Genomic DNA, 27,726 nt, shown 5'->3' on the forward strand with positions numbered 1-27,726 from the left:
GTAGCAAACCAAAAAAGAAATTTTAAGCGCAGCAGAGTAACCAGCGCACATACCTGTTAGCTCAGGTGAGTTTAAAAGGCTGCTGTTGATAACAAGGGCATTTGCTAAATAGATGGTGTGTGTGCAACAATATACTGAAAGGTCAATTATATTGTGCAGCTTATCTCACCACCTGTAGTTATTTAGGTGAAAGCTCCAAAATGCTTGCCTAATATGTCTGTTTATCCAAAAGGAAGTAAAAAGGGAGAGCTAGAAAGATAGCATTGCATCACATTACATGGCAATGCAATGCACAGTTGCTGAAGTTGAACCAAAATGAGCTTGTAATCTGGCTTCTGCAACTTTGAACATGAAAAATCCAATGAGGAGAAGAAAAGCAAAGCCAAAGAGTCCATCCCAAAATCCGACAAACAAGCAAAATAAACAAAAAACATTGAATTCAATTCTTTCTGATTTTAGAAACTGCATTAAAGAAGGGGTGCACCGGTCCTGGAGATACTGCAATACCAGGTCAATGCGTGGAGTGGACAGAGCAAGCTCTTTTTCCATCTCCCTGTTCTAAAAATCCATTTAATATATGGTCCCCAGATAGGGGACGTATCAGATATTAAACTGATAAGAACAGATACTACACTTGATCTTAGCCAAAAGGCCGAGAAGCGATAACCAGAATTGGTTTCAAACTACGGAGCCACCCAAGGATCCTGAAAAGTCCATTTGTGGAGATGAGCTCCTGGACTCCCGTTAAGAAGACATGTTGTCAACCTCTAGATCCCTTACATGCCTGCACTTTTCGGCTTGCTGCTGCTGCAATCCACGCGTTTTAGATCTGCATAACTCCACCTCTTTAAACACAGCACCTTCACCCCCTGCTGTTCCCACCCGCCTCAACACCGTTGGAAGGGAGGAGAACCAATTAAGGCGGGGGGTGGGGTGGAACGAGCAGCTGTCTACCCTTAGCAGGAGGGCTCCTGATTACATACCTCTCCTGCTGCTGCTGCTGCTGGCTGTCCAGCAGCAGACTGAAGGTGGCTGCTGCTGTGCACAGGTATATAAAGGCTCAGAGCCTATTATGACACGCGCAGCCAGCGTTCCATTGCCACATTCCATCTACTGCAGGCAGGATACCTGGCTGGCTGAATGTCGCTGAGAAGCTCACAGAGACCGCCATAAGCAACAGTTTAACAGAATGCCACAGACTAATCAACCAAACTTTTTGGGTTGGGTTCTCTTTTATAGTCTGCAGGCATTAAATGAAAGAAGTCAGTGTTCCAGCAGAAGGAGACAACGTTTCAGAAAAGGCATTGTAGCAAACCAAAAAAGAAATTTTAAGCGCAGCAGAGTAACCAGCGCACATACCTGTTAGCTCAGGTGAGTTTAAAAGGCTGCTGTTGATAACAAGGGCATTTGCTAAATAGATGGTGTGTGTGCAACAATATACTGAAAGGTCAATTATATTGTGCAGCTTATCTCACCACCTGTAGTTATTTAGGTGAAAGCTCCAAAATGCTTGCCTAACATGTCTGTTTATCCAAAAGGAAGTAAAAAGGGAGAGCTAGAAAGATAGCATTGCATCACATTACATGGCAATGCAATGCACAGTTGCTGAAGTTGAACCAAAATGAGCTTGTAATCTGGCTTCTGCAACTTTGAACATGAAAAATCCAATGAGGAGAAGAAAAGCAAAGCCAAAGAGTCCATCCCAAAATCCGACAAACAAGCAAAATGAACAAAAAACATTGAATTCAATTCTTTCTGATTTTAGAAACTGCATTAAAGAAGGGGTGCACCGGTCCTGGAGATACTGCAATACCAGGTCAATGCGTGGAGTGGACAGAGCAAGCTCTTTTTCCATCTCCCTGTTCTAAAAATCCATTTAATATATGGTCCCCAGATAGGGGACGTATCAGATATTAAACTGATAAGAACAGATACTACACTTGATCTTAGCCAAAAGGCCGAGAAGCGATAACCAGAATTGGTTTCAAACTACGGAGCCACCCAAGGATCCTGAAAAGTCCATTTGTGGAGATGAGCTCCTGGACTCCCGTTAAGAAGACATGTTGTCAACCTCTAGATCCCTTACATGCCTGCACTTTTCGGCTTGCTGCTGCTGCAATCCACGCGTTTTAGATCTGCATAACTCCACCTCTTTAAACACAGCACCTTCACCCCCTGCTGTTCCCACCCGCCTCAACACCGTTGGAAGGGAGGAGAACCAATTAAGGCGGGGGGTGGGGTGGAACGAGCAGCTGTCTACCCTTAGCAGGAGGGCTCCTGATTACATACCTCTCCTGCTGCTGCTGCTGCTGGCTGTCCAGCAGCAGACTGAAGGTGGCTGCTGCTGTGCACAGGTATATAAAGGCTCAGAGCCTATTATGACACGCGCAGCCAGCGTTCCATTGCCACATTCCATCTACTGCAGGCAGGATACCTGGCTGGCTGAATGTCGCTGAGAAGCTCACAGAGACCGCCATAAGCAACAGTTTAACAGAATGCCACAGACTAATCAACCAAACTTTTTGGGTTGGGTTCTCTTTTATAGTCTGCAGGCATTAAATGAAAGAAGTCAGTGTTCCAGCAGAAGGAGACAACGTTTCAGAAAAGGCATTGTAGCAAACCAAAAAAGAAATTTTAAGCGCAGCAGAGTAACCAGCGCACATACCTGTTAGCTCAGGTGAGTTTAAAAGGCTGCTGTTGATAACAAGGGCATTTGCTAAATAGATGGTGTGTGTGCAACAATATACTGAAAGGTCAATTATATTGTGCAGCTTATCTCACCACCTGTAGTTATTTAGGTGAAAGCTCCAAAATGCTTGCCTAATATGTCTGTTTATCCAAAAGGAAGTAAAAAGGGAGAGCTAGAAAGATAGCATTGCATCACATTACATGGCAATGCAATGCACAGTTGCTGAAGTTGAACCAAAATGAGCTTGTAATCTGGCTTCTGCAACTTTGAACATGAAAAATCCAATGAGGAGAAGAAAAGCAAAGCCAAAGAGTCCATCCCAAAATCCGACAAACAAGCAAAATGAACAAAAAACATTGAATTCAATTCTTTCTGATTTTAGAAACTGCATTAAAGAAGGGGTGCACCGGTCCTGGAGATACTGCAATACCAGGTCAATGCGTGGAGTGGACAGAGCAAGCTCTTTTTCCATCTCCCTGTTCTAAAAATCCATTTAATATATGGTCCCCAGATAGGGGACGTATCAGATATTAAACTGATAAGAACAGATACTACACTTGATCTTAGCCAAAAGGCCGAGAAGCGATAACCAGAATTGGTTTCAAACTACGGAGCCACCCAAGGATCCTGAAAAGTCCATTTGTGGAGATGAGCTCCTGGACTCCCGTTAAGAAGACATGTTGTCAACCTCTAGATCCCTTACATGCCTGCACTTTTCGGCTTGCTGCTGCTGCAATCCACGCGTTTTAGATCTGCATAACTCCACCTCTTTAAACACAGCACCTTCACCCCCTGCTGTTCCCACCCGCCTCAACACCGTTGGAAGGGAGGAGAACCAATTAAGGCGGGGGGTGGGGTGGAACGAGCAGCTGTCTACCCTTAGCAGGAGGGCTCCTGATTACATACCTCTCCTGCTGCTGCTGCTGCTGGCTGTCCAGCAGCAGACTGAAGGTGGCTGCTGCTGTGCACAGGTATATAAAGGCTCAGAGCCTATTATGACACGCGCAGCCAGCGTTCCATTGCCACATTCCATCTACTGCAGGCAGGATACCTGGCTGGCTGAATGTCGCTGAGAAGCTCACAGAGACCGCCATAAGCAACAGTTTAACAGAATGCCACAGACTAATCAACCAAACTTTTTGGGTTGGGTTCTCTTTTATAGTCTGCAGGCATTAAATGAAAGAAGTCAGTGTTCCAGCAGAAGGAGACAACGTTTCAGAAAAGGCATTGTAGCAAACCAAAAAAGAAATTTTAAGCGCAGCAGAGTAACCAGCGCACATACCTGTTAGCTCAGGTGAGTTTAAAAGGCTGCTGTTGATAACAAGGGCATTTGCTAAATAGATGGTGTGTGTGCAACAATATACTGAAAGGTCAATTATATTGTGCAGCTTATCTCACCACCTGTAGTTATTTAGGTGAAAGCTCCAAAATGCTTGCCTAATATGTCTGTTTATCCAAAAGGAAGTAAAAAGGGAGAGCTAGAAAGATAGCATTGCATCACATTACATGGCAATGCAATGCACAGTTGCTGAAGTTGAACCAAAATGAGCTTGTAATCTGGCTTCTGCAACTTTGAACATGAAAAATCCAATGAGGAGAAGAAAAGCAAAGCCAAAGAGTCCATCCCAAAATCCGACAAACAAGCAAAATGAACAAAAAACATTGAATTCAATTCTTTCTGATTTTAGAAACTGCATTAAAGAAGGGGTGCACCGGTCCTGGAGATACTGCAATACCAGGTCAATGCGTGGAGTGGACAGAGCAAGCTCTTTTTCCATCTCCCTGTTCTAAAAATCCATTTAATATATGGTCCCCAGATAGGGGACGTATCAGATATTAAACTGATAAGAACAGATTTTTTTTTTTTATCGAAAGCCCGAATTCGTGTACAAAACCCGAGTGCGCTTAAAAAAGTGACAAGTGCCACAAAAAAAGTGCACTAGGATGCTGGTCTTCTTGAAACCCTCTCCAAAAGGAGAAGGGTCCCCCAAACCATTCCCCGTCCCTCCGAGCCAAAAGGCCACAGCGAGGAACAGGGACAAAAAGCCACCTCCAGCCGAAGCCAGAGGCGACCCAATCTTACCCCCAGCACCTGCCCGAGTTCTCACCCGAGCAAGGCACTGGGAGCCAAAGACTGTGCTCCCCTCCCGGAAGAGGGGAGCCAACAAAGCTCTCCTCCCAAAAGAGGAGAGCCAGGGGGGGTTCAGGGGGGAGCGGAACCTGATGGCCACACACTCCCCCCCTAGACCTGCCAAGAGAGGAACACGTAAGGGAACCGCATCCCGACAAAGTCCTAGTAGGACGTGACACACGTGAATAAGTGGACACACAGTGACAAAGAAATTAAATAAATAGTGAAGGTTTCACAGTATAATACTGCCCGGACCTTCGACCGGGAATTGAAAAATTCCCCATCCTAAGGCCAGAAGGCCCGGAATAAGGGTGTGTGCGAAGAAAGAAAATTTGAAGTGCTTGTGCAAATGTGCCATAAACTCAAGTGGGGTTCCCAATCCCAGTGAGTTAAGGGACCCCAGGGTCACCACTCCTGGGGCACTTCACACTTCGGGCTTTCGATTTTCCCCGGCCCAATGGCGTCGATCCTGGGGGGCCATGCTTTCCACCAGATGACTATATTAGCCACCTGGCATACTAACAAGCGCCTAAACCCCAGTGTGCATAATGTATCAATCTACTAGGGCGGCCAACATCCAAAACCGCCTTTTCGAAAGATACTACACCTGATCTTAGCCAAAAGGCCGAGAAGCGATAACCAGAATTGGTTTCAAACTACGGAGCCACCCAAGGATCCTGAAAAGTCCATTTGTGGAGATGAGCTCCTGGACTCCCGTTAAGAAGACATGTTGTCAACCTCTAGATCCCTTACATGCCTGCACTTTTCGGCTTGCTGCTGCTGCAATCCACGCGTTTTAGATCTGCATAACTCCACCTCTTTAAACACAGCACCTTCACCCCCTGCTGTTCCCACCCGCCTCAACACCGTTGGAAGGGAGGAGAACCAATTAAGGCGGGGGGTGGGGTGGAACGAGCAGCTGTCTACCCTTAGCAGGAGGGCTCCTGATTACATACCTCTCCTGCTGCTGCTGCTGCTGGCTGTCCAGCAGCAGACTGAAGGTGGCTGCTGCTGTGCACAGGTATATAAAGGCTCAGAGCCTATTATGACACGCGCAGCCAGCGTTCCATTGCCACATTCCATCTACTGCAGGCAGGATACCTGGCTGGCTGAATGTCGCTGAGAAGCTCACAGAGACCGCCATAAGCAACAGTTTAACAGAATGCCACAGACTAATCAACCAAACTTTTTGGGTTGGGTTCTCTTTTATAGTCTGCAGGCATTAAATGAAAGAAGTCAGTGTTCCAGCAGAAGGAGACAACGTTTCAGAAAAGGCATTGTAGCAAACCAAAAAAGAAATTTTAAGCGCAGCAGAGTAACCAGCGCACATACCTGTTAGCTCAGGTGAGTTTAAAAGGCTGCTGTTGATAACAAGGGCATTTGCTAAATAGATGGTGTGTGTGCAACAATATACTGAAAGGTCAATTATATTGTGCAGCTTATCTCACCACCTGTAGTTATTTAGGTGAAAGCTCCAAAATGCTTGCCTAATATGTCTGTTTATCCAAAAGGAAGTAAAAAGGGAGAGCTAGAAAGATAGCATTGCATCACATTACATGGCAATGCAATGCACAGTTGCTGAAGTTGAACCAAAATGAGCTTGTAATCTGGCTTCTGCAACTTTGAACATGAAAAATCCAATGAGGAGAAGAAAAGCAAAGCCAAAGAGTCCATCCCAAAATCCGACAAACAAGCAAAATGAACAAAAAACATTGAATTCAATTCTTTCTGATTTTAGAAACTGCATTAAAGAAGGGGTGCACCGGTCCTGGAGATACTGCAATACCAGGTCAATGCGTGGAGTGGACAGAGCAAGCTCTTTTTCCATCTCCCTGTTCTAAAAATCCATTTAATATATGGTCCCCAGATAGGGGACGTATCAGATATTAAACTGATAAGAACAGATTTTTTTTTTTTTTTTTTTTTTTTTTTTTTTTTTTTAAACCAAATCAGATAGGCCGGAGCATAAGCTCAATCAAATCGACTTACAAAAGCCTTTCATTGACACTTAGCCTTTCATCACACTTGGTATATAATCAAAAATAAAACCAAACCTTATCATCAGGTACATTATACACTACTAATTAAACTTTACCAAAAACCTCCACTTTTTAAACTTCCAGATCCCTTCAGCATCTATAATACTTCCACGTTCCTGATCCCAGAGGTATATTACATACATACGTGACAGAATCAATCTCAAACATTCATTAATTGACATTTTCTTCCTTTTAAAAACTAACAAATTCCTCGCATCCCACAAACTTTCAATTACACACACCACCAACAACCATAAAATCCTATCCTTAATTCTACTACATGCACCCATCCCAAACATAGCAAGTTTCCAATTAACATACTTTACACCCACCAATTCCTTGCAAAGTCCCCCTATACCCTTCCATACATCATATGCAAAATCACAATCCCATACCATATGTCTAACATGCTCTCTCAAACCACATCCATCCCTCGGGCATACCTCAGATTTAACTAAATCCCTCTTCTTTTGCACATCTCTAACAGGCAAAATGTCATGCAATATCATCCAAGCGATATCTCTCTGTCTGTTAGTCACACCATCTATACTTAATTTTCTCCACATCTCGGTTACTTCCTCCCCTCTCAACCCATTGATATTACATACCACCTCACGCTCACACACCATCCTAATGACTTTCTTCTTTTGCCTAAAATCACTCATGTTAACGGACAACAAATCATACTTCCTTACAAATTTCTCAACACAACCATACCATACAGGACACTTAAAAGCAACAGGCACTCTAGCATCCCTTTTGACCCACTTTAAGCCATAAAGCATCCATCCAGCCGAATACTTCATCATATAAGCACACTTATTACTTTTCCCTAGAACCACCACCACCATTTTCACGTAACTAATCCCTAAAAAGAAATCAATATTTGGAAAATCCAAACCACCATTTACACATAACTTATAGACATATTCCCGTTTCAATTTCTCCATGCGACTTCCCCAAAGAAAATTAAAGATGAATTTCTCAGTTTTCCTAATTTTCTTAAAAGCAGCAGGATATACATTCGCAACAAACAACAAAATAGGCAAAATAACCGCCTTAATAATCAGAACTTTCCCAGTCAGAGTTAATTCTCTCATTCGCCAAAAATTCAACTTGCGCACCACTCTCACCCCACAATCTTCCCAACTCTCATTTCCTTTCAAATCATCATTAAACTTAATCCCAAGCACCTTTATTGCACCATCCTCACACCTCACACCATCCATCCGTACATTCCTCTCACCAAAACATTTAAAGGAACTCTTAGTCCAATTGACCTTAAAAGCTGAGACACTACAAAACAAACTTAATATCAACCTTGCCCTACTCATCGCAGCCATATTCCCACTCACAATCACTACATCATCCATGTAACCTAGAATTCTCACATCCTTTCCATTACTCCCAGGAATCATCACACCTCTCATAACCTTATCCTTCCTAACCATACACATCAACACTTCAATCACACTAATAAACAAAAAAGGGGACATAGGGCACCCCTGACGCACTCCTGATTAAATTCTCACTTTCTCACTCAACCACCCATTCACCAAAAATTCACTTGAAACATTACAATACAAACTCCTAACACAGTTTACAAAATTCCTGGAATAACCCATCTTAGACAAAACCTTAAACATAAAGCTATGTGACACACGGTCAAAAGCTTTTTCAAAATCAACCGAAAACAACAAACATTTCTGCTTACGACTCATACAATCCCCAATCACATCACGCAACAACACCAAATTTTCAGTCATACTTCTCCCAGGCACTGCACACACTTGATCTTCATCCACCACACCGCCAATCACTTCCCGCATCCGGCTAGCCAACAATTTACTAAACACCTTATAGTCTGCATTCAAAAGGGTGATTGGCCTCCAATTCCCCAAATCCTTTTTATCACCTTTCTTATGAACCAAAACCACCACCCCATCTCTCATAGATTCACTCAACATATTCTCCGTGAACATATACTGGCACACCTCCAATAAGTCATTTCCCATCGTGTCCCATTCCTTAACATATAACTCCACGGGCAGTCCATCCTTCCCAGGTGTTTTATTCTTACTCGCAGACATCACCACTTTTTTAACTTCATCCAACACAATTACATCATCCAATATTTCACGTTCATCCTCACCCAAACAACCTTCTAAACACCCCAAAGCATCAGTCAACATCCTATCATCAACCCATTTTTCCCCATACAACTCCTTATAAAACAACACCACCTCCTGCATCACATCCTTCCCACTCACACACACCCCATCACCATTCACCACCTCATCCATATCTACTTTCTTCCCAAAAACTTTTTTGAAAAAAAACCTTGTGCATTTCTCATTTTTCTCCAAATGTTCAATCTTAGAACGGTAAATAATTTCTTTCCCTTTACCCTCAATATATTTCTTAATCTCTTCTTTCACTTGACACATCAAAACATCCACATCCACTCCAATCATCCTTAACTTCCTCAGCCACTCCAGTCTAGAGCTTAAATCATTAAATTTTGCTCTATTCATTGCTGCTTTCCTCCTGCCCCTTTTTCTAAAGAAAAAAACAATCTCACTCTTCATCCAGTCCCACCACTCAAGCACATTCCTGAAATCACTTTTTTTATCCCTCCACCTAACATACATTCGCCTAAAATCACGCATGATCCTATTATCTTCCAGCAAACGCACATTAAGTTTCCACACGCCACCACCATATACAAAGGAAATCTTACCTTCTAGACGTGCCCTCAAACACACATGGTCAGAGAAGGGAACATCTTCCTGCTGGAAATTCCTACAAATAACATTTTGTGAAGAAAAGAAGATACGGTCTATTCTAGACTCTATGCCTCCCCTGTCGGCCTTATAGGTCGCAGGAGGTGGATTACCTAAAAAAACTTCCGCAGCATCCTGTAAGGAAAAATCCGCCACAAGACTCTTGAGTCTTTTACCTGTAACATCCATCTTATCCCCCTCCGTCACACAATTGAAATCTCCAACAAAAATTATTGGCATTTTGCCAGATAAAAAAAAACATAATTTCTCAAAAATTTCCAGCCTCTCCCCTTTATCTATTGGTGCATACATATTTACCACCCTAACCCTCCACCCCCTACAATTTAACTCACATATTACACACCTCCCCGCCTCCACCACCATGTAACTTTCTATCTTAACACTATAACCCTTCACCAAAACACCTACCCCACAATTTTTATTACATACAGAACCAGACCACACACTTTGACCTAAAGGCCATGCATTTTCACTTAAGGGATCGGAGATCCCACACTCCTGGACACAGTATACGTCCGCATCCAAGTTGCTCAAGTAGTCCAAAATTGCCACTCTTCTCGACTCAGATTTAATCAGCCGAACATTTAGCGACAAGATGCTGAGAGCAACTTGGGCACCCATCTATTAATTTGATGTGGCAGGTCACGACAACATGCCCACCTGTACATCATCCTAACCCTTCTGGGGGTAGGACGCTGGACGTGCAGATATCGTAGTTTGTGCCTTCCCCCAAAAAAGACACATCTTGGGGATCGGATGCAGTAGGGTACACCCGGGCTGGACTCACACTGCAATCACTTAAAGGGGAAAAGGATGGCTCAGTTTTCTTCTTTTTCTTCACTGAAGCGCCTCCATCTTCATCTGAACTATAATCCTGCCGCTGGGGGTCAAAGTCCCCCTGACCTCCCTCCTCCTCAAGGTCAGAAACGACATCGCTCCAGGCCACATGCGGTGTTCTGGTCAGATCAGACTCCTCTTCCCCCTGCAATGTAACCATCATGTCTGGAATTTCAGCCTCCAGATCCTCCACCGGGGCCACTTCCATGCCTATACGATCATCAGTTATCGTCTCAGACTCACTGACATCTGAAGCCACAGACGCGGCCCTCTGCACCGGTGGCTCAGGTGCCAGCTCCATATTTCCTCTTACATTCACACGAACCAGTTCTGGAAAAGCAACCCGAGCCTCCTCCTCATCCAGGAAAGCCAGAGTAGATATCGGAGCAGTCGGAGTTGGAGCAGTCGGAGTTGTAGCTGTGGGTGCAGGAGATTCATTTCTTCTCCTTCCCCTTCCCGCTGCCCCCGCATATGAACCAGGATGGAATATACAGTCTCTGAAGGCATGCCCCTTCTCTCCGCAGAGGTTACAGACTATTTCATTTTTGCAATTATTGGAAGAATGACCCACCTCATTGCACTTCCTGCAAATAATCTGTCTGATGTCGCATGCTTCCTGAGTATGGCCATACCTCCTACAATGACGACAAAACCTGGGCGCATTGGGGAAGAACAGGTAACCCCGCTCACTCCCAATGGAAAAATTTGATGGAGGATAATGTATACCCCCTGGTTCATCAGGACTTTCCCGGTACTTGACCATGAAACGATATTTACCGGTCCATAGTTCCTCCTCATTCATGACTTTTACTGCCACCTTGGTAATATAGCAGTGCCTATTTAGAAAGGCATAAATCAAAGCCAAGTCCACATGTGGGTTGTACATGAAAACAGTCAGAGGTACCTCTTTGGAGCAATACAAGATGACAAAAGTCAGCCCATCCAAATATTGATTGTCCAGATTCTTTTTCAAACAATCATAGAAATTGTTGCAAACAGCCATAGAAGTAAATACAAGATTATACTTGCTTTTGAATTGCTGGAGGCACAAGATTTCTTCCTTCTTCACTTCAAGGAGTCCAAACAAAATCTCCTTCACCACGAAGCTGAGGGTAAAGATTCCTTCTTTGCCTTCTTCCACATCAATCTGGATTCCAAACTTCACTCGAGCCTCACCGGGCCCAGCGTATCGAATGCGTCCCATTATCGCTAGTCGTGTCTACTGGCCAACTCCTTATAGCAGCAAGTGGCTTAAGCCATAAAATGGCGATGCCACAGGGCCAAGAGTTAACGCACAGACAGCCAAATGACTAGACCCATTACAGATCTGAGCCAAAAGGCCGAGAAGCGATAACCAGAATTGGTTTCAAACTACGGAGCCACCCAAGGATCCTGAAAAGTCCATTTGTGGAGATGAGCTCCTGGACTCCCGTTAAGAAGACATGTTGTCAACCTCTAGATCCCTTACATGCCTGCACTTTTCGGCTTGCTGCTGCTGCAATCCACGCGTTTTAGATCTGCATAACTCCACCTCTTTAAACACAGCACCTTCACCCCCTGCTGTTCCCACCCGCCTCAACACCGTTGGAAGGGAGGAGAACCAATTAAGGCGGGGGGTGGGGTGGAACGAGCAGCTGTCTACCCTTAGCAGGAGGGCTCCTGATTACATACCTCTCCTGCTGCTGCTGCTGCTGGCTGTCCAGCAGCAGACTGAAGGTGGCTGCTGCTGTGCACAGGTATATAAAGGCTCAGAGCCTATTTTGACACGCGCAGCCAGCGTTCCATTGCCACATTCCATCTACTGCAGGCAGGATACCTGGCTGGCTGAATGTCGCTGAGAAGCTCACAGAGACCGCCATAAGCAACAGTTTAACAGAATGCCACAGACTAATCAACCAAACTTTTTGGGTTGGGTTCTCTTTTATAGTCTGCAGGCATTAAATGAAAGAAGTCAGTGTTCCAGCAGAAGGAGACAACGTTTCAGAAAAGGCATTGTAGCAAACCAAAAAAGAAATTTTAAGCGCAGCAGAGTAACCAGCGCACATACCTGTTAGCTCAGGTGAGTTTAAAAGGCTGCTGTTGATAACAAGGGCATTTGCTAAATAGATGGTGTGTGTGCAACAATATACTGAAAGGTCAATTATATTGTGCAGCTTATCTCACCACCTGTAGTTATTTAGGTGAAAGCTCCAAAATGCTTGCCTAACATGTCTGTTTATCCAAAAGGAAGTAAAAAGGGAGAGCTAGAAAGATAGCATTGCATCACATTACATGGCAATGCAATGCACAGTTGCTGAAGTTGAACCAAAATGAGCTTGTAATCTGGCTTCTGCAACTTTGAACATGAAAAATCCAATGAGGAGAAGAAAAGCAAAGCCAAAGAGTCCATCCCAAAATCCGACAAACAAGCAAAATGAACAAAAAACATTGAATTCAATTCTTTCTGATTTTAGAAACTGCATTAAAGAAGGGGTGCACCGGTCCTGGAGATACTGCAATACCAGGTCAATGCGTGGAGTGGACAGAGCAAGCTCTTTTTCCATCTCCCTGTTCTAAAAATCCATTTAATATATGGTCCCCAGATAGGGGACGTATCAGATATTAAACTGATAAGAACAGATACTACACTTGATCTTAGCCAAAAGGCCGAGAAGCGATAACCAGAATTGGTTTCAAACTACGGAGCCACCCAAGGATCCTGAAAAGTCCATTTGTGGAGATGAGCTCCTGGACTCCCGTTAAGAAGACATGTTGTCAACCTCTAGATCCCTTACATGCCTGCACTTTTCGGCTTGCTGCTGCTGCAATCCACACGTTTTAGATCTGCATAACTCCACCTCTTTAAACACAGCACCTTCACCCCCTGCTGTTCCCACCCGCCTCAACACCGTTGGAAGGGAGGAGAACCAATTAAGGCGGGGGGTGGGGTGGAACGAGCAGCTGTCTACCCTTAGCAGGAGGGCTCCTGATTACATACCTCTCCTGCTGCTGCTGCTGCTGGCTGTCCAGCAGCAGACTGAAGGTGGCTGCTGCTGTGCACAGGTATATAAAGGCTCAGAGCCTATTATGACACGCGCAGCCAGCGTTCCATTGCCACATTCCATCTACTGCAGGCAGGATACCTGGCTGGCTGAATGTCGCTGAGAAGCTCACAGAGACCGCCATAAGCAACAGTTTAACAGAATGCCACAGACTAATCAACCAAACTTTTTGGGTTGGGTTCTCTTTTATAGTCTGCAGGCATTAAATGAAAGAAGTCAGTGTTCCAGCAGAAGGAGACAACGTTTCAGAAAAGGCATTGTAGCAAACCAAAAAAGAAATTTTAAGCGCAGCAGAGTAACCAGCGCACATACCTGTTAGCTCAGGTGAGTTTAAAAGGCTGCTGTTGATAACAAGGGCATTTGCTAAATAGATGGTGTGTGTGCAACAATATACTGAAAGGTCAATTATATTGTGCAGCTTATCTCACCACCTGTAGTTATTTAGGTGAAAGCTCCAAAATGCTTGCCTAATATGTCTGTTTATCCAAAAGGAAGTAAAAAGGGAGAGCTAGAAAGATAGCATTGCATCACATTACATGGCAATGCAATGCACAGTTGCTGAAGTTGAACCAAAATGAGCTTGTAATCTGGCTTCTGCAACTTTGAACATGAAAAATCCAATGAGGAGAAGAAAAGCAAAGCCAAAGAGTCCATCCCAAAATCCGACAAACAAGCAAAATGAACAAAAAACATTGAATTCAATTCTTTCTGATTTTAGAAACTGCATTAAAGAAGGGGTGCACCGGTCCTGGAGATACTGCAATACCAGGTCAATGCGTGGAGTGGACAGAGCAAGCTCTTTTTCCATCTCCCTGTTCTAAAAATCCATTTAATATATGGTCCCCAGATAGGGGACGTATCAGATATTAAACTGATAAGAACAGATACTACACTTGATCTTAGCCAAAAGGCCGAGAAGCGATAACCAGAATTGGTTTCAAACTACGGAGCCACCCAAGGATCCTGAAAAGTCCATTTGTGGAGATGAGCTCCTGGACTCCCGTTAAGAAGACATGTTGTCAACCTCTAGATCCCTTACATGCCTGCACTTTTCGGCTTGCTGCTGCTGCAATCCACGCGTTTTAGATCTGCATAACTCCACCTCTTTAAACACAGCACCTTCACCCCCTGCTGTTCCCACCCACCTCAACACCGTTGGAAGGGAGGAGAACCAATTAAGGCGGGAGGTGGGGTGGAACGAGCAGCTGTCTACCCTTAGCAGGAGGGCTCCTGATTACATACCTCTCCTGCTGCTGCTGCTGCTGGCTGTCCAGCAGCAGACTGAAGGTGGCTGCTGCTGTGCACAGGTATATAAAGGCTCAGAGCCTATTTTGACACGCGCAGCCAGCGTTCCATTGCCACATTCCATCTACTGCAGGCAGGATACCTGGCTGGCTGAATGTCGCTGAGAAGCTCACAGAGACCGCCATAAGCAACAGTTTAACAGAATGCCACAGACTAATCAACCAAACTTTTTGGGTTGGGTTCTCTTTTATAGTCTGCAGGCATTAAATGAAAGAAGTCAGTGTTCCAGCAGAAGGAGACAACGTTTCAGAAAAGGCATTGTAGCAAACCAAAAAAGAAATTTTAAGCGCAGCAGAGTAACCAGCGCACATACCTGTTAGCTCAGGTGAGTTTAAAAGGCTGCTGTTGATAACAAGGGCATTTGCTAAATAGATGGTGTGTGTGCAACAATATACTGAAAGGTCAATTATATTGTGCAGCTTATCTCACCACCTGTAGTTAATTAGGTGAAAGCTCCAAAATGCTTGCCTAATATGTCTGTTTATCCAAAAGGAAGTAAAAAGGGAGAGCTAGAAAGATAGCATTGCATCACATTACATGGCAATGCAATGCACAGTTGCTGAAGTTGAACCAAAATGAGCTTGTAATCTGGCTTCTGCAACTTTGAACATGAAAAATCCAATGAGGAGAAGAAAAGCAAAGCCAAAGAGTCCATCCCAAAATCCGACAAACAAGCAAAATGAACAAAAAACATTGAATTCAATTCTTTCTGATTTTAGAAACTGCATTAAAGAAGGGGTGCAACGGTCCTGGAGATACTGCAATACCAGGTCAATGCGTGGAGTGGACAGAGCAAGCTCTTTTTCCATCTCCCTGTTCTAAAAATCCATTTAATATATGGTCCCCAGATAGGGGACGTATCAGATATTAAACTGATAAGAACAGATACTACACTTGATCTTAGCCAAAAGGCCGAGAAGCGATAACCAGAATTGGTTTCAAACTACGGAGCCACCCAAGGATCCTGAAAAGTCCATTTGTGGAGATGAGCTCCTGGACTCCCGTTAAGAAGACATGTTGTCAACCTCTAGATCCCTTACATGCCTGCACTTTTCGGCTTGCTGCTGCTGCAATCCACGCGTTTTAGATCTGCATAACTCCACCTCTTTAAACACAGCACCTTCACCCCCTGCTGTTCCCACCCGCCTCAACACCGTTGGAAGGGAGGAGAACCAATTAAGGCGGGGGGTGGGGTGGAACGAGCAGCTGTCTACCCTTAGCAGGAGGGCTCCTGATTACATACCTCTCCTGCTGCTGCTGCTGCTGGCTGTCCAGCAGCAGACTGAAGGTGGCTGCTGCTGTGCACAGGTATATAAAGGCTCAGAGCCTATTATGACACGCGCAGCCAGCGTTCCATTGCCACATTCCATCTACTGCAGGCAGGATACCTGGCTGGCTGAATGTCGCTGAGAAGCTCACAGAGACCGCCATAAGCAACAGTTTAACAGAATGCCACAGACTAATCAACCAAACTTTTTGGGTTGGGTTCTCTTTTATAGTCTGCAGGCATTAAATGAAAGAAGTCAGTGTTCCAGCAGAAGGAGACAACGTTTCAGAAAAGGCATTGTAGCAAACCAAAAAAGAAATTTTAAGCGCAGCAGAGTAACCAGCGCACATACCTGTTAGCTCAGGTGAGTTTAAAAGGCTGCTGTTGATAACAAGGGCATTTGCTAAATAGATGGTGTGTGTGCAACAATATACTGAAAGGTCAATTATATTGTGCAGCTTATCTCACCACCTGTAGTTAATTAGGTGAAAGCTCCAAAATGCTTGCCTAATATGTCTGTTTATCCAAAAGGAAGTAAAAAGGGAGAGCTAGAAAGATAGCATTGCATCACATTACATGGCAATGCAATGCACAGTTGCTGAAGTTGAACCAAAATGAGCTTGTAATCTGGCTTCTGCAACTTTGAACATGAAAAATCCAATGAGGAGAAGAAAAGCAAAGCCAAAGAGTCCATCCCAAAATCCGACAAACAAGCAAAATGAACAAAAAACATTGAATTCAATTCTTTCTGATTTTAGAAACTGCATTAAAGAAGGGGTGCAACGGTCCTGGAGATACTGCAATACCAGGTCAATGCGTGGAGTGGACAGAGCAAGCTCTTTTTCCATCTCCCTGTTCTAAAAATCCATTTAATATATGGTCCCCAGATAGGGGACGTATCAGATATTAAACTGATAAGAACAGATACTACACTTGATCTTAGCCAAAAGGCCGAGAAGCGATAACCAGAATTGGTTTCAAACTACGGAGCCACCCAAGGATCCTGAAAAGTCCATTTGTGGAGATGAGCTCCTGGACTCCCGTTAAGAAGACATGTTGTCAACCTCTAGATCCCTTACATGCCTGCACTTTTCGGCTTGCTGCTGCTGCAATCCACGCGTTTTAGATCTGCATAACTCCACCTCTTTAAACACAGCACCTTCACCCCCTGCTGTTCCCACCCGCCTCAACACCGTTGGAAGGGAGGAGAACCAATTAAGGCGGGGGGTGGGGTGGAACGAGCAGCTGTCTACCCTTAGCAGGAGGGCTCCTGATTACATACCTCTCCTGCTGCTGCTGCTGCTGGCTGTCCAGCAGCAGACTGAAGGTGGCTGCTGCTGTGCACAGGTATATAAAGGCTCAGAGCCTATTATGACACGCGCAGCCAGCGTTCCATTGCCACATTCCATCTACTGCAGGCAGGATACCTGGCTGGCTGAATGTCGCTGAGAAGCTCACAGAGACCGCCATAAGCAACAGTTTAACAGAATGCCACAGACTAATCAACCAAACTTTTTGGGTTGGGTTCTCTTTTATAGTCTGCAGGCATTAAATGAAAGAAGTCAGTGTTCCAGCAGAAGGAGACAACGTTTCAGAAAAGGCATTGTAGCAAACCAAAAAAGAAATTTTAAGCGCAGCAGAGTAACCAGCGCACATACCTGTTAGCTCAGGTGAGTTTAAAAGGCTGCTGTTGATAACAAGGGCATTTGCTAAATAGATGGTGTGTGTGCAACAATATACTGAAAGGTCAATTATATTGTGCAGCTTATCTCACCACCTGTAGTTATTTAGGTGAAAGCTCCAAAATGCTTGCCTAATATGTCTGTTTATCCAAAAGGAAGTAAAAAGGGAGAGCTAGAAAGATAGCATTGCATCACATTACATGGCAATGCAATGCACAGTTGCTGAAGTTGAACCAAAATGAGCTTGTAATCTGGCTTCTGCAACTTTGAACATGAAAAATCCAATGAGGAGAAGAAAAGCAAAGCCAAAGAGTCCATCCCAAAATCCGACAAACAAGCAAAATGAACAAAAAACATTGAATTCAATTCTTTCTGATTTTAGAAACTGCATTAAAGAAGGGGTGCACCGGTCCTGGAGATACTGCAATACCAGGTCAATGCGTGGAGTGGACAGAGCAAGCTCTTTTTCCATCTCCCTGTTCTAAAAATCCATTTAATATATGGTCCCCAGATAGGGGACGTATCAGATATTAAACTGATAAGAACAGATACTACACTTGATCTTAGCCAAAAGGCCGAGAAGCGATAACCAGAATTGGTTTCAAACTACGGAGCCACCCAAGGATCCTGAAAAGTCCATTTGTGGAGATGAGCTCCTGGACTCCCGTTAAGAAGACATGTTGTCAACCTCTAGATCCCTTACATGCCTGCACTTTTCGGCTTGCTGCTGCTGCAATCCACGCGTTTTAGATCTGCATAACTCCACCTCTTTAAACACAGCACCTTCACCCCCTGCTGTTCCCACCCGCCTCAACACCGTTGGAAGGGAGGAGAACCAATTAAGGCGGGGGGTGGGGTGGAACGAGCAGCTGTCTACCCTTAGCAGGAGGGCTCCTGATTACATACCTCTCCTGCTGCTGCTGCTGCTGGCTGTCCAGCAGCAGACTGAAGGTGGCTGCTGCTGTGCACAGGTATATAAAGGCTCAGAGCCTATTATGACACGCGCAGCCAGCGTTCCATTGCCACATTCCATCTACTGCAGGCAGGATACCTGGCTGGCTGAATGTCGCTGAGAAGCTCACAGAGACCGCCATAAGCAACAGTTTAACAGAATGCCACAGACTAATCAACCAAACTTTTTGGGTTGGGTTCTCTTTTATAGTCTGCAGGCATTAAATGAAAGAAGTCAGTGTTCCAGCAGAAGGAGACAACGTTTCAGAAAAGGCATTGTAGCAAACCAAAAAAGAAATTTTAAGCGCAGCAGAGTAACCAGCGCACATACCTGTTAGCTCAGGTGAGTTTAAAAGGCTGCTGTTGATAACAAGGGCATTTGCTAAATAGATGGTGTGTGTGCAACAATATACTGAAAGGTCAATTATATTGTGCAGCTTATCTCACCACCTGTAGTTATTTAGGTGAAAGCTCCAAAATGCTTGCCTAATATGTCTGTTTATCCAAAAGGAAGTAAAAAGGGAGAGCTAGAAAGATAGCATTGCATCACATTACATGGCAATGCAATGCACAGTTGCTGAAGTTGAACCAAAATGAGCTTGTAATCTGGCTTCTGCAACTTTGAACATGAAAAATCCAATGAGGAGAAGAAAAGCAAAGCCAAAGAGTCCATCCCAAAATCCGACAAACAAGCAAAATGAACAAAAAACATTGAATTCAATTCTTTCTGATTTTAGAAACTGCATTAAAGAAGGGGTGCACCGGTCCTGGAGATACTGCAATACCAGGTCAATGCGTGGAGTGGACAGAGCAAGCTCTTTTTCCATCTCCCTGTTCTAAAAATCCATTTAATATATGGTCCCCAGATAGGGGACGTATCAGATATTAAACTGATAAGAACAGATACTACACTTGATCTTAGCCAAAAGGCCGAGAAGCGATAACCAGAATTGGTTTCAAACTACGGAGCCACCCAAGGATCCTGAAAAGTCCATTTGTGGAGATGAGCTCCTGGACTCCCGTTAAGAAGACATGTTGTCAACCTCTAGATCCCTTACATGCCTGCACTTTTCGGCTTGCTGCTGCTGCAATCCACGCGTTTTAGATCTGCATAACTCCACCTCTTTAAACACAGCACCTTCACCCCCTGCTGTTCCCACCCGCCTCAACACCGTTGGAAGGGAGGAGAACCAATTAAGGCGGGGGGTGGGGTGGAACGAGCAGCTGTCTACCCTTAGCAGGAGGGCTCCTGATTACATACCTCTCCTGCTGCTGCTGCTGCTGGCTGTCCAGCAGCAGACTGAAGGTGGCTGCTGCTGTGCACAGGTATATAAAGGCTCAGAGCCTATTATGACACGCGCAGCCAGCGTTCCATTGCCACATTCCATCTACTGCAGGCAGGATACCTGGCTGGCTGAATGTCGCTGAGAAGCTCACAGAGACCGCCATAAGCAACAGTTTAACAGAATGCCACAGACTAATCAACCAAACTTTTTGGGTTGGGTTCTCTTTTATAGTCTGCAGGCATTAAATGAAAGAAGTCAGTGTTCCAGCAGAAGGAGACAACGTTTCAGAAAAGGCATTGTAGCAAACCAAAAAAGAAATTTTAAGCGCAGCAGAGTAACCAGCGCACATACCTGTTAGCTCAGGTGAGTTTAAAAGGCTGCTGTTGATAACAAGGGCATTTGCTAAATAGATGGTGTGTGTGCAACAATATACTGAAAGGTCAATTATATTGTGCAGCTTATCTCACCACCTGTAGTTATTTAGGTGAAAGCTCCAAAATGCTTGCCTAATATGTCTGTTTATCCAAAAGGAAGTAAAAAGGGAGAGCTAGAAAGATAGCATTGCATCACATTACATGGCAATGCAATGCACAGTTGCTGAAGTTGAACCAAAATGAGCTTGTAATCTGGCTTCTGCAACTTTGAACATGAAAAATCCAATGAGGAGAAGAAAAGCAAAGCCAAAGAGTCCATCCCAAAATCCGACAAACAAGCAAAATGAACAAAAAACATTGAATTCAATTCTTTCTGATTTTAGAAACTGCATTAAAGAAGGGGTGCACCGGTCCTGGAGATACTGCAATACCAGGTCAATGCGTGGAGTGGACAGAGCAAGCTCTTTTTCCATCTCCCTGTTCTAAAAATCCATTTAATATATGGTCCCCAGATAGGGGACGTATCAGATATTAAACTGATAAGAACAGATACTACACTTGATCTTAGCCAAAAGGCCGAGAAGCGATAACCAGAATTGGTTTCAAACTACGGAGCCACCCAAGGATCCTGAAAAGTCCATTTGTGGAGATGAGCTCCTGGACTCCCGTTAAGAAGACATGTTGTCAACCTCTAGATCCCTTACATGCCTGCACTTTTCGGCTTGCTGCTGCTGCAATCCACACGTTTTAGATCTGCATAACTCCACCTCTTTAAACACAGCACCTTCACCCCCTGCTGTTCCCACCCGCCTCAACACCGTTGGAAGGGAGGAGAACCAATTAAGGCGGGGGGTGGGGTGGAACGAGCAGCTGTCTACCCTTAGCAGGAGGGCTCCTGATTACATACCTCTCCTGCTGCTGCTGCTGCTGGCTGTCCAGCAGCAGACTGAAGGTGGCTGCTGCTGTGCACAGGTATATAAAGGCTCAGAGCCTATTATGACACGCGCAGCCAGCGTTCCATTGCCACATTCCATCTACTGCAGGCAGGATACCTGGCTGGCTGAATGTCGCTGAGAAGCTCACAGAGACCGCCATAAGCAACAGTTTAACAGAATGCCACAGACTAATCAACCAAACTTTTTGGGTTGGGTTCTCTTTTATAGTCTGCAGGCATTAAATGAAAGAAGTCAGTGTTCCAGCAGAAGGAGACAACGTTTCAGAAAAGGCATTGTAGCAAACCAAAAAAGAAATTTTAAGCGCAGCAGAGTAACCAGCGCACATACCTGTTAGCTCAGGTGAGTTTAAAAGGCTGCTGTTGATAACAAGGGCATTTGCTAAATAGATGGTGTGTGTGCAACAATATACTGAAAGGTCAATTATATTGTGCAGCTTATCTCACCACCTGTAGTTATTTAGGTGAAAGCTCCAAAATGCTTCCCTAATATGTCTGTTTATCCAAAAGGAAGTAAAAAGGGAGAGCTAGAAAGATAGCATTGCATCACATTACATGGCAATGCAATGCACAGTTGCTGAAGTTGAACCAAAATGAGCTTGTAATCTGGCTTCTGCAACTTTGAACATGAAAAATCCAATGAGGAGAAGAAAAGCAAAGCCAAAGAGTCCATCCCAAAATCCGACAAACAAGCAAAATGAACAAAAAACATTGAATTCAATTCTTTCTGATTTTAGAAACTGCATTAAAGAAGGGGTGCACCGGTCCTGGAGATACTGCAATACCAGGTCAATGCGTGGAGTGGACAGAGCAAGCTCTTTTTCCATCTCCCTGTTCTAAAAATCCATTTAATATATGGTCCCCAGATAGGGGACGTATCAGATATTAAACTGATAAGAACAGATACTACACTTGATCTTAGCCAAAAGGCCGAGAAGCGATAACCAGAATTGGTTTCAAACTACGGAGCCACCCAAGGATCCTGAAAAGTCCATTTGTGGAGATGAGCTCCTGGACTCCCGTTAAGAAGACATGTTGTCAACCTCTAGATCCCTTACATGCCTGCACTTTTCGGCTTGCTGCTGCTGCAATCCACGCGTTTTAGATCTGCATAACTCCACCTCTTTAAACACAGCACCTTCACCCCCTGCTGTTCCCACCCGCCTCAACACCGTTGGAAGGGAGGAGAACCAATTAAGGCGGGGGGTGGGGTGGAACGAGCAGCTGTCTACCCTTAGCAGGAGGGCTCCTGATTACATACCTCTCCTGCTGCTGCTGCTGCTGGCTGTCCAGCAGCAGACTGAAGGTGGCTGCTGCTGTGCACAGGTATATAAAGGCTCAGAGCCTATTATGACACGCGCAGCCAGCGTTCCATTGCCACATTCCATCTACTGCAGGCAGGATACCTGGCTGGCTGAATGTCGCTGAGAAGCTCACAGAGACCGCCATAAGCAACAGTTTAACAGAATGCCACAGACTAATCAACCAAACTTTTTGGGTTGGGTTCTCTTTTATAGTCTGCAGGCATTAAATGAAAGAAGTCAGTGTTCCAGCAGAAGGAGACAACGTTTCAGAAAAGGCATTGTAGCAAACCAAAAAAGAAATTTTAAGCGCAGCAGAGTAACCAGCGCACATACCTGTTAGCTCAGGTGAGTTTAAAAGGCTGCTGTTGATAACAAGGGCATTTGCTAAATAGATGGTGTGTGTGCAACAATATACTGAAAGGTCAATTATATTGTGCAGCTTATCTCACCACCTGTAGTTATTTAGGTGAAAGCTCCAAAATGCTTGCCTAATATGTCTGTTTATCCAAAAGGAAGTAAAAAGGGAGAGCTAGAAAGATAGAATTGCATCACATTACATGGCAATGCAATGCACAGTTGCTGAAGTTGAACCAAAATGAGCTTGTAATCTGGCTTCTGCAACTTTGAACATGAAAAATCCAATGAGGAGAAGAAAAGCAAAGCCAAAGAGTCCATCCCAAAATCCGACAAACAAGCAAAATGAACAAAAAACATTGAATTCAATTCTTTCTGATTTTAGAAACTGCATTAAAGAAGGGGTGCACCGGTCCTGGAGATACTGCAATACCAGGTCAATGCGTGGAGTGGACAGAGCAAGCTCTTTTTCCATCTCCCTGTTCTAAAAATCCATTTAATATATGGTCCCCAGATAGGGGACGTATCAGATATTAAACTGATAAGAACAGATACTACACTTGATCTTAGCCAAAGGGCCGAGAAGCGATAACCAGAATTGGTTTCAAACTACGGAGCCACCCAAGGATCCTGAAAAGTCCATTTGTGGAGATGAGCTCCTGGACTCCCGTTAAGAAGACATGTTGTCAACCTCTAGATCCCTTACATGCCTGCACTTTTCGGCTTGCTGCTGCTGCAATCCACGCGTTTTAGATCTGCATAACTCCACCTCTTTAAACACAGCACCTTCACCCCCTGCTGTTCCCACCCGCCTCAACACCGTTGGAAGGGAGGAGAACCAATTAAGGCGGGGGGGTGGGGTGGAACGAGCAGCTGTCTACCCTTAGCAGGAGGGCTCCTGATTACATACCTCTCCTGCTGCTGCTGCTGCTGGCTGTCCAGCAGCAGACTGAAGGTGGCTGCTGCTGTGCACAGGTATATAAAGGCTCAGAGCCTATTATGACACGCGCAGCCAGCGTTCCATTGCCACATTCCATCTACTGCAGGCAGTATACCTGGCTGGCTGAATGTCGCTGAGAAGCTCACAGAGACCGCCATTAGCAACAGTTTAACAGAATGCCACAGACTAATCAACCAAACTTTTTGGGTTGGGTTCTCTTTTATAGTCTGCAGGCATTAAATGAAAGAAGTCAGTGTTCCAGCAGAAGGAGACAACGTTTCAGAAAAGGCATTGTAGCAAACCAAAAAAGAAATTTTAAGCGCAGCAGAGTAACCAGCGCACATACCTGTTAGCTCAGGTGAGTTTAAAAGGCTGCTGTTGATAACAAGGGCATTTGCTAAATAGATGGTGTGTGTGCAACAATATACTGAAAGGTCAATTATATTGTGCAGCTTATCTCACCACCTGTAGTTATTTAGGTGAAAGCTCCAAAATGCTTGCCTAATATGTCTGTTTATCCAAAAGGAAGTAAAAAGGGAGAGCTAGAAAGATAGCATTGCATCACATTACATGGCAATGCAATGCACAGTTGCTGAAGTTGAACCAAAATGAGCTTGTAATCTGGCTTCTGCAACTTTGAACATGAAAAATCCAATGAGGAGAAGAAAAGCAAAGCCAAAGAGTCCATCCCAAAATCCGACAAACAAGCAAAATGAACAAAAAACATTGAATTCAATTCTTTCTGATTTTAGAAACTGCATTAAAGAAGGGGTGCACCGGTCCTGGAGATACTGCAATACCAGGTCAATGCGTGGAGTGGACAGAGCAAGCTCTTTTTCCATCTCCCTGTTCTAAAAATCCATTTAATATATGGTCCCCAGATAGGGGACGTATCAGATATTAAACTGATAAGAACAGATTTTTTCTTTTTTTTTTTCTTCGAAAGCCCGAATTCGTGTACAAAACCCGAGTGCGCTTAAAAAAGTGACAAGTGCCACAAAAAAAGTGCACTAGGATGCTGGTCTTCTTGAAACCCTCTCCAAAAGGAGAAGGGTCCCCCAAACCATTCCCCGTCCCTCCGAGCCAAAAGGCCACAGCGAGGAACAGGGACAAAAAGCCACCTCCAGCCGAAGCCAGAGGCGACCCAATCTTACCCCCAGCACCTGCCCGAGTTCTCACCCGAGCAAGGCACTGGGAGCCAAAGACTGTGCTCCCCTCCCGGAAGAGGGGAGCCAACAACGCTCTCCTCCCGAAAGAGGAGAGCCAGGGGGGTTCAGGGGGGAGCGGAACCTGATGGCCACACACTCCCCCCCTAGACCTGCCAAGAGAGGAACCCGTAAGGGAACCGCATCCCGACAAAATCCTAGTAGGACGTGACACACGTGAATAAGTGGACACACAGTGACAAAGAAATTAAATAAATAGTGAAGGTTTCACAGTATAATACTGCCCGGACCTTCGACCGGGAATTGAAAAATTCCCCATCCTAAGGCCAGAAGGCCCAGAATAAGGGTGTGTGCGAAGAAAGAAAATTTGAAGTGCTTGTGCAAATGTGCCATAAACTCAAGTGGGGTTCCCAATCCCAGTGAGTTAAGGCACCCCAGGGTCACCACTCCTGGGGCACTTCACACTTCGGGCTTTCGATCTTCCCCGGCCCAATGGCGTCGATCCTGGGGGGCCATGCTTTCCACCAGATGACTATATTAGCCACCTGGCGTACTAACAAGCGCCTAAACCCCAGTGTGCATAATGTATCAATCTACTAGGGCGGCCAACATCCAAAACCGCCTTTTCAAAAGATACTACACTTGATCTTAGCCAAAAGGCCGAGAAGCGATAACCAGAATTGGTTTCAAACTACGGAGCCACCCAAGGATCCTGAAAAGTCCATTTGTGGAGATGAGCTCCTGGACTCCCGTTAAGAAGACATGTTGTCAACCTCTAGATCCCTTACATGCCTGCACTTTTCGGCTTGTTGCTGCTGCAATCCACGCGTTTTAGATCTGCATAACTCCACCTCTTTAAACACAGCACCTTCACCCCCTGCTGTTCCCACCCGCCTCAACACCGTTGGAAGGGAGGAGAACCAATTAAGGCGGGGGGTGGGGTGGAACGAGCAGCTGTCTACCCTTAGCAGGAGGGCTCCTGATTACATACCTCTCCTGCTGCTGCTGCTGCTGGCTGTCCATCAGCAGACTGAAGGTGGCTGCTGCTGTGCACAGGTATATAAAGGCTCAGAGCCTATTATGACACGCGCAGCCAGCGTTCCATTGCCACATTCCATCTACTGCAGGCAGGATACCTGGCTGGCTGAATGTCGCTGAGAAGCTCACAGAGACCGCCATAAGCAACAGTTTAACAGAATGCCACAGACTAATCAACCAAACTTTTTGGGTTGGGTTCTCTTTTATAGTCTGCAGGCATTAAATGAAAGAAGTCAGTGTTCCAGCAGAAGGAGACAACGTTTCAGAAAAGGCATTGTAGCAAACCAAAAAAGAAATTTTAAGCGCAGCAGAGTAACCAGCGCACATACCTGTTAGCTCAGGTGAGTTTAAAAGGCTGCTGTTGATAACAAGGGCATTTGCTAAATAGATGGTGTGTGTGCAACAATATACTGAAAGGTCAATTATATTGTGCAGCTTATCTCACCACCTGTAGTTATTTAGGTGAAAGCTCCAAAATGCTTGCCTAATATGTCTGTTTATCCAAAAGGAAGTAAAAAGGGAGAGCTAGAAAGATAGCATTGCATCACATTACATGGCAATGCAATGCACAGTTGCTGAAGTTGAACCAAAATGAGCTTGTAATCTGGCTTCTGCAACTTTGAACATGAAAAATCCAATGAGGAGAAGAAAAGCAAAGCCAAAGAGTCCATCCCAAAATCCGACAAACAAGCAAAATGAACAAAAAACATTGAATTCAATTCTTTCTGATTTTAGAAACTGCATTAAAGAAGGGGTGCACCGGTCCTGGAGATACTGCAATACCAGGTCAATGCGTGGAGTGGACAGAGCAAGCTCTTTTTCCATCTCCCTGTTCTAAAAATCCATTTAATATATGGTCCCCAGATAGGGGACGTATCAGATATTAAACTGATAAGAACAGATTTTTTTTTTTTTATCGAAAGCCCGAATTCGTGTACAAAACCCGAGTGCGCTTAAAAAAGTGACAAGTGCCACAAAAAAAGTGCACTAGGATGCTGGTCTTCTTGAAACCCTCTCCAAAAGGAGAAGGGTCCCCCAAACCATTCCCCGTCCCTCCGAGCCAAAAGGCCACAGCGAGGAACAGGGACAAAAAGCCACCTCCAGCCGAAGCCAGAGGCGACCCAATCTTACCCCCAGCACCTGCCCGAGTTCTCACCCGAGCAAGGCACTGCGAGCCAAAGACTGTGCTCCCCTCCCGGAAGAGGGGAGCCAACAACGCTCTCCTCCCGAAAGAGGAGAGCCAGGGGGGTTCAGGGGGGAGCGGAACCTGATGGCCACACACTCCCCCCCTAGACCTGCCAAGAGAGGAACCCGTAAGGGAACCGCATCCCGACAAAATCCTAGTAGGACGTGACACACGTGAATAAGTGGACACACAGTGACAAAGAAATTAAATAAATAGTGAAGGTTTCACAGTATAATACTGCCCGGACCTTCGACCGGGAATTGAAAAATTCCCCATCCTAAGGCCAGAAGGCCCGGAATAAGGGTGTGTGCGAAGAAAGAAAATTTGAAGTGCTTGTGCAAATGTGCCATAAACTCAAGTGGGGTTCCCAATCCCAGTGA

At 44.9% G+C, this 27,726-nt stretch overlaps 15 non-coding genes and 2 pseudogenes across 15 annotated transcripts; all 17 read right to left on the bottom strand.

Annotated features, from left to right (window-relative positions):
• Positions 1-473: 473 nt before the first annotated feature.
• On the bottom strand, positions 474-664 carry LOC141179243 (U2 spliceosomal RNA). Its single transcript, XR_012255277.1, has one exon. It is a non-coding gene; the product is annotated as a U2 spliceosomal RNA (small nuclear RNA).
• A 1,115-nt stretch (positions 665-1,779) lies between these two features.
• LOC141179244 (U2 spliceosomal RNA) lies at positions 1,780-1,970 on the bottom strand. Its single transcript, XR_012255278.1, has one exon. It is a non-coding gene; the product is annotated as a U2 spliceosomal RNA (small nuclear RNA).
• Positions 1,971-3,085: 1,115 nt separating this feature from the next.
• LOC141179245 (U2 spliceosomal RNA) lies at positions 3,086-3,276 on the bottom strand. Its single transcript, XR_012255279.1, has one exon. It is a non-coding gene; the product is annotated as a U2 spliceosomal RNA (small nuclear RNA).
• A 1,115-nt stretch (positions 3,277-4,391) lies between these two features.
• LOC141179769 (U2 spliceosomal RNA) lies at positions 4,392-4,575 on the bottom strand. Its single transcript, XR_012255742.1, has one exon. It is a non-coding gene; the product is annotated as a U2 spliceosomal RNA (small nuclear RNA).
• Positions 4,576-6,572: 1,997 nt separating this feature from the next.
• Positions 6,573-6,775, bottom strand: LOC141179905 (U2 spliceosomal RNA; annotated as a pseudogene).
• Positions 6,776-12,967: 6,192 nt separating this feature from the next.
• LOC141179246 (U2 spliceosomal RNA) lies at positions 12,968-13,158 on the bottom strand. Its single transcript, XR_012255280.1, has one exon. It is a non-coding gene; the product is annotated as a U2 spliceosomal RNA (small nuclear RNA).
• A 1,115-nt stretch (positions 13,159-14,273) lies between these two features.
• Positions 14,274-14,464, bottom strand: LOC141179248 (U2 spliceosomal RNA). Its single transcript, XR_012255281.1, has one exon. It is a non-coding gene; the product is annotated as a U2 spliceosomal RNA (small nuclear RNA).
• A 1,115-nt stretch (positions 14,465-15,579) lies between these two features.
• On the bottom strand, positions 15,580-15,770 carry LOC141179551 (U2 spliceosomal RNA). The gene has a single exon (XR_012255555.1). It is a non-coding gene; the product is annotated as a U2 spliceosomal RNA (small nuclear RNA).
• A 1,115-nt stretch (positions 15,771-16,885) lies between these two features.
• Positions 16,886-17,076, bottom strand: LOC141179552 (U2 spliceosomal RNA). The gene has a single exon (XR_012255556.1). It is a non-coding gene; the product is annotated as a U2 spliceosomal RNA (small nuclear RNA).
• A 1,115-nt stretch (positions 17,077-18,191) lies between these two features.
• LOC141179250 (U2 spliceosomal RNA) lies at positions 18,192-18,382 on the bottom strand. The gene has a single exon (XR_012255283.1). It is a non-coding gene; the product is annotated as a U2 spliceosomal RNA (small nuclear RNA).
• A 1,115-nt stretch (positions 18,383-19,497) lies between these two features.
• Positions 19,498-19,688, bottom strand: LOC141179251 (U2 spliceosomal RNA). Its single transcript, XR_012255284.1, has one exon. It is a non-coding gene; the product is annotated as a U2 spliceosomal RNA (small nuclear RNA).
• Positions 19,689-20,803: 1,115 nt separating this feature from the next.
• Positions 20,804-20,994, bottom strand: LOC141179252 (U2 spliceosomal RNA). Its single transcript, XR_012255285.1, has one exon. It is a non-coding gene; the product is annotated as a U2 spliceosomal RNA (small nuclear RNA).
• A 1,115-nt stretch (positions 20,995-22,109) lies between these two features.
• Positions 22,110-22,300, bottom strand: LOC141179253 (U2 spliceosomal RNA). Its single transcript, XR_012255286.1, has one exon. It is a non-coding gene; the product is annotated as a U2 spliceosomal RNA (small nuclear RNA).
• Positions 22,301-23,415: 1,115 nt separating this feature from the next.
• LOC141179491 (U2 spliceosomal RNA) lies at positions 23,416-23,606 on the bottom strand. The gene has a single exon (XR_012255501.1). It is a non-coding gene; the product is annotated as a U2 spliceosomal RNA (small nuclear RNA).
• Positions 23,607-24,722: 1,116 nt separating this feature from the next.
• Positions 24,723-24,908, bottom strand: LOC141179913 (U2 spliceosomal RNA). The gene has a single exon (XR_012255847.1). It is a non-coding gene; the product is annotated as a U2 spliceosomal RNA (small nuclear RNA).
• Positions 24,909-25,702: 794 nt separating this feature from the next.
• LOC141180048 (U2 spliceosomal RNA) lies at positions 25,703-25,794 on the bottom strand (annotated as a pseudogene).
• Positions 25,795-26,909: 1,115 nt separating this feature from the next.
• Positions 26,910-27,094, bottom strand: LOC141179793 (U2 spliceosomal RNA). The gene has a single exon (XR_012255760.1). It is a non-coding gene; the product is annotated as a U2 spliceosomal RNA (small nuclear RNA).
• Between the last annotated feature and the right edge of the window lie 632 nt (positions 27,095-27,726).

The sequence above is a fragment of the Phyllobates terribilis genome, unplaced genomic scaffold (genome assembly GCF_046119375.1).
Source record: "Phyllobates terribilis strain yellow unplaced genomic scaffold, ASM4611937v1 Scaffold_30__1_contigs__length_15301838, whole genome shotgun sequence".
Classification (NCBI taxonomy): Eukaryota; Metazoa; Chordata; class Amphibia; order Anura; family Dendrobatidae; genus Phyllobates; species Phyllobates terribilis.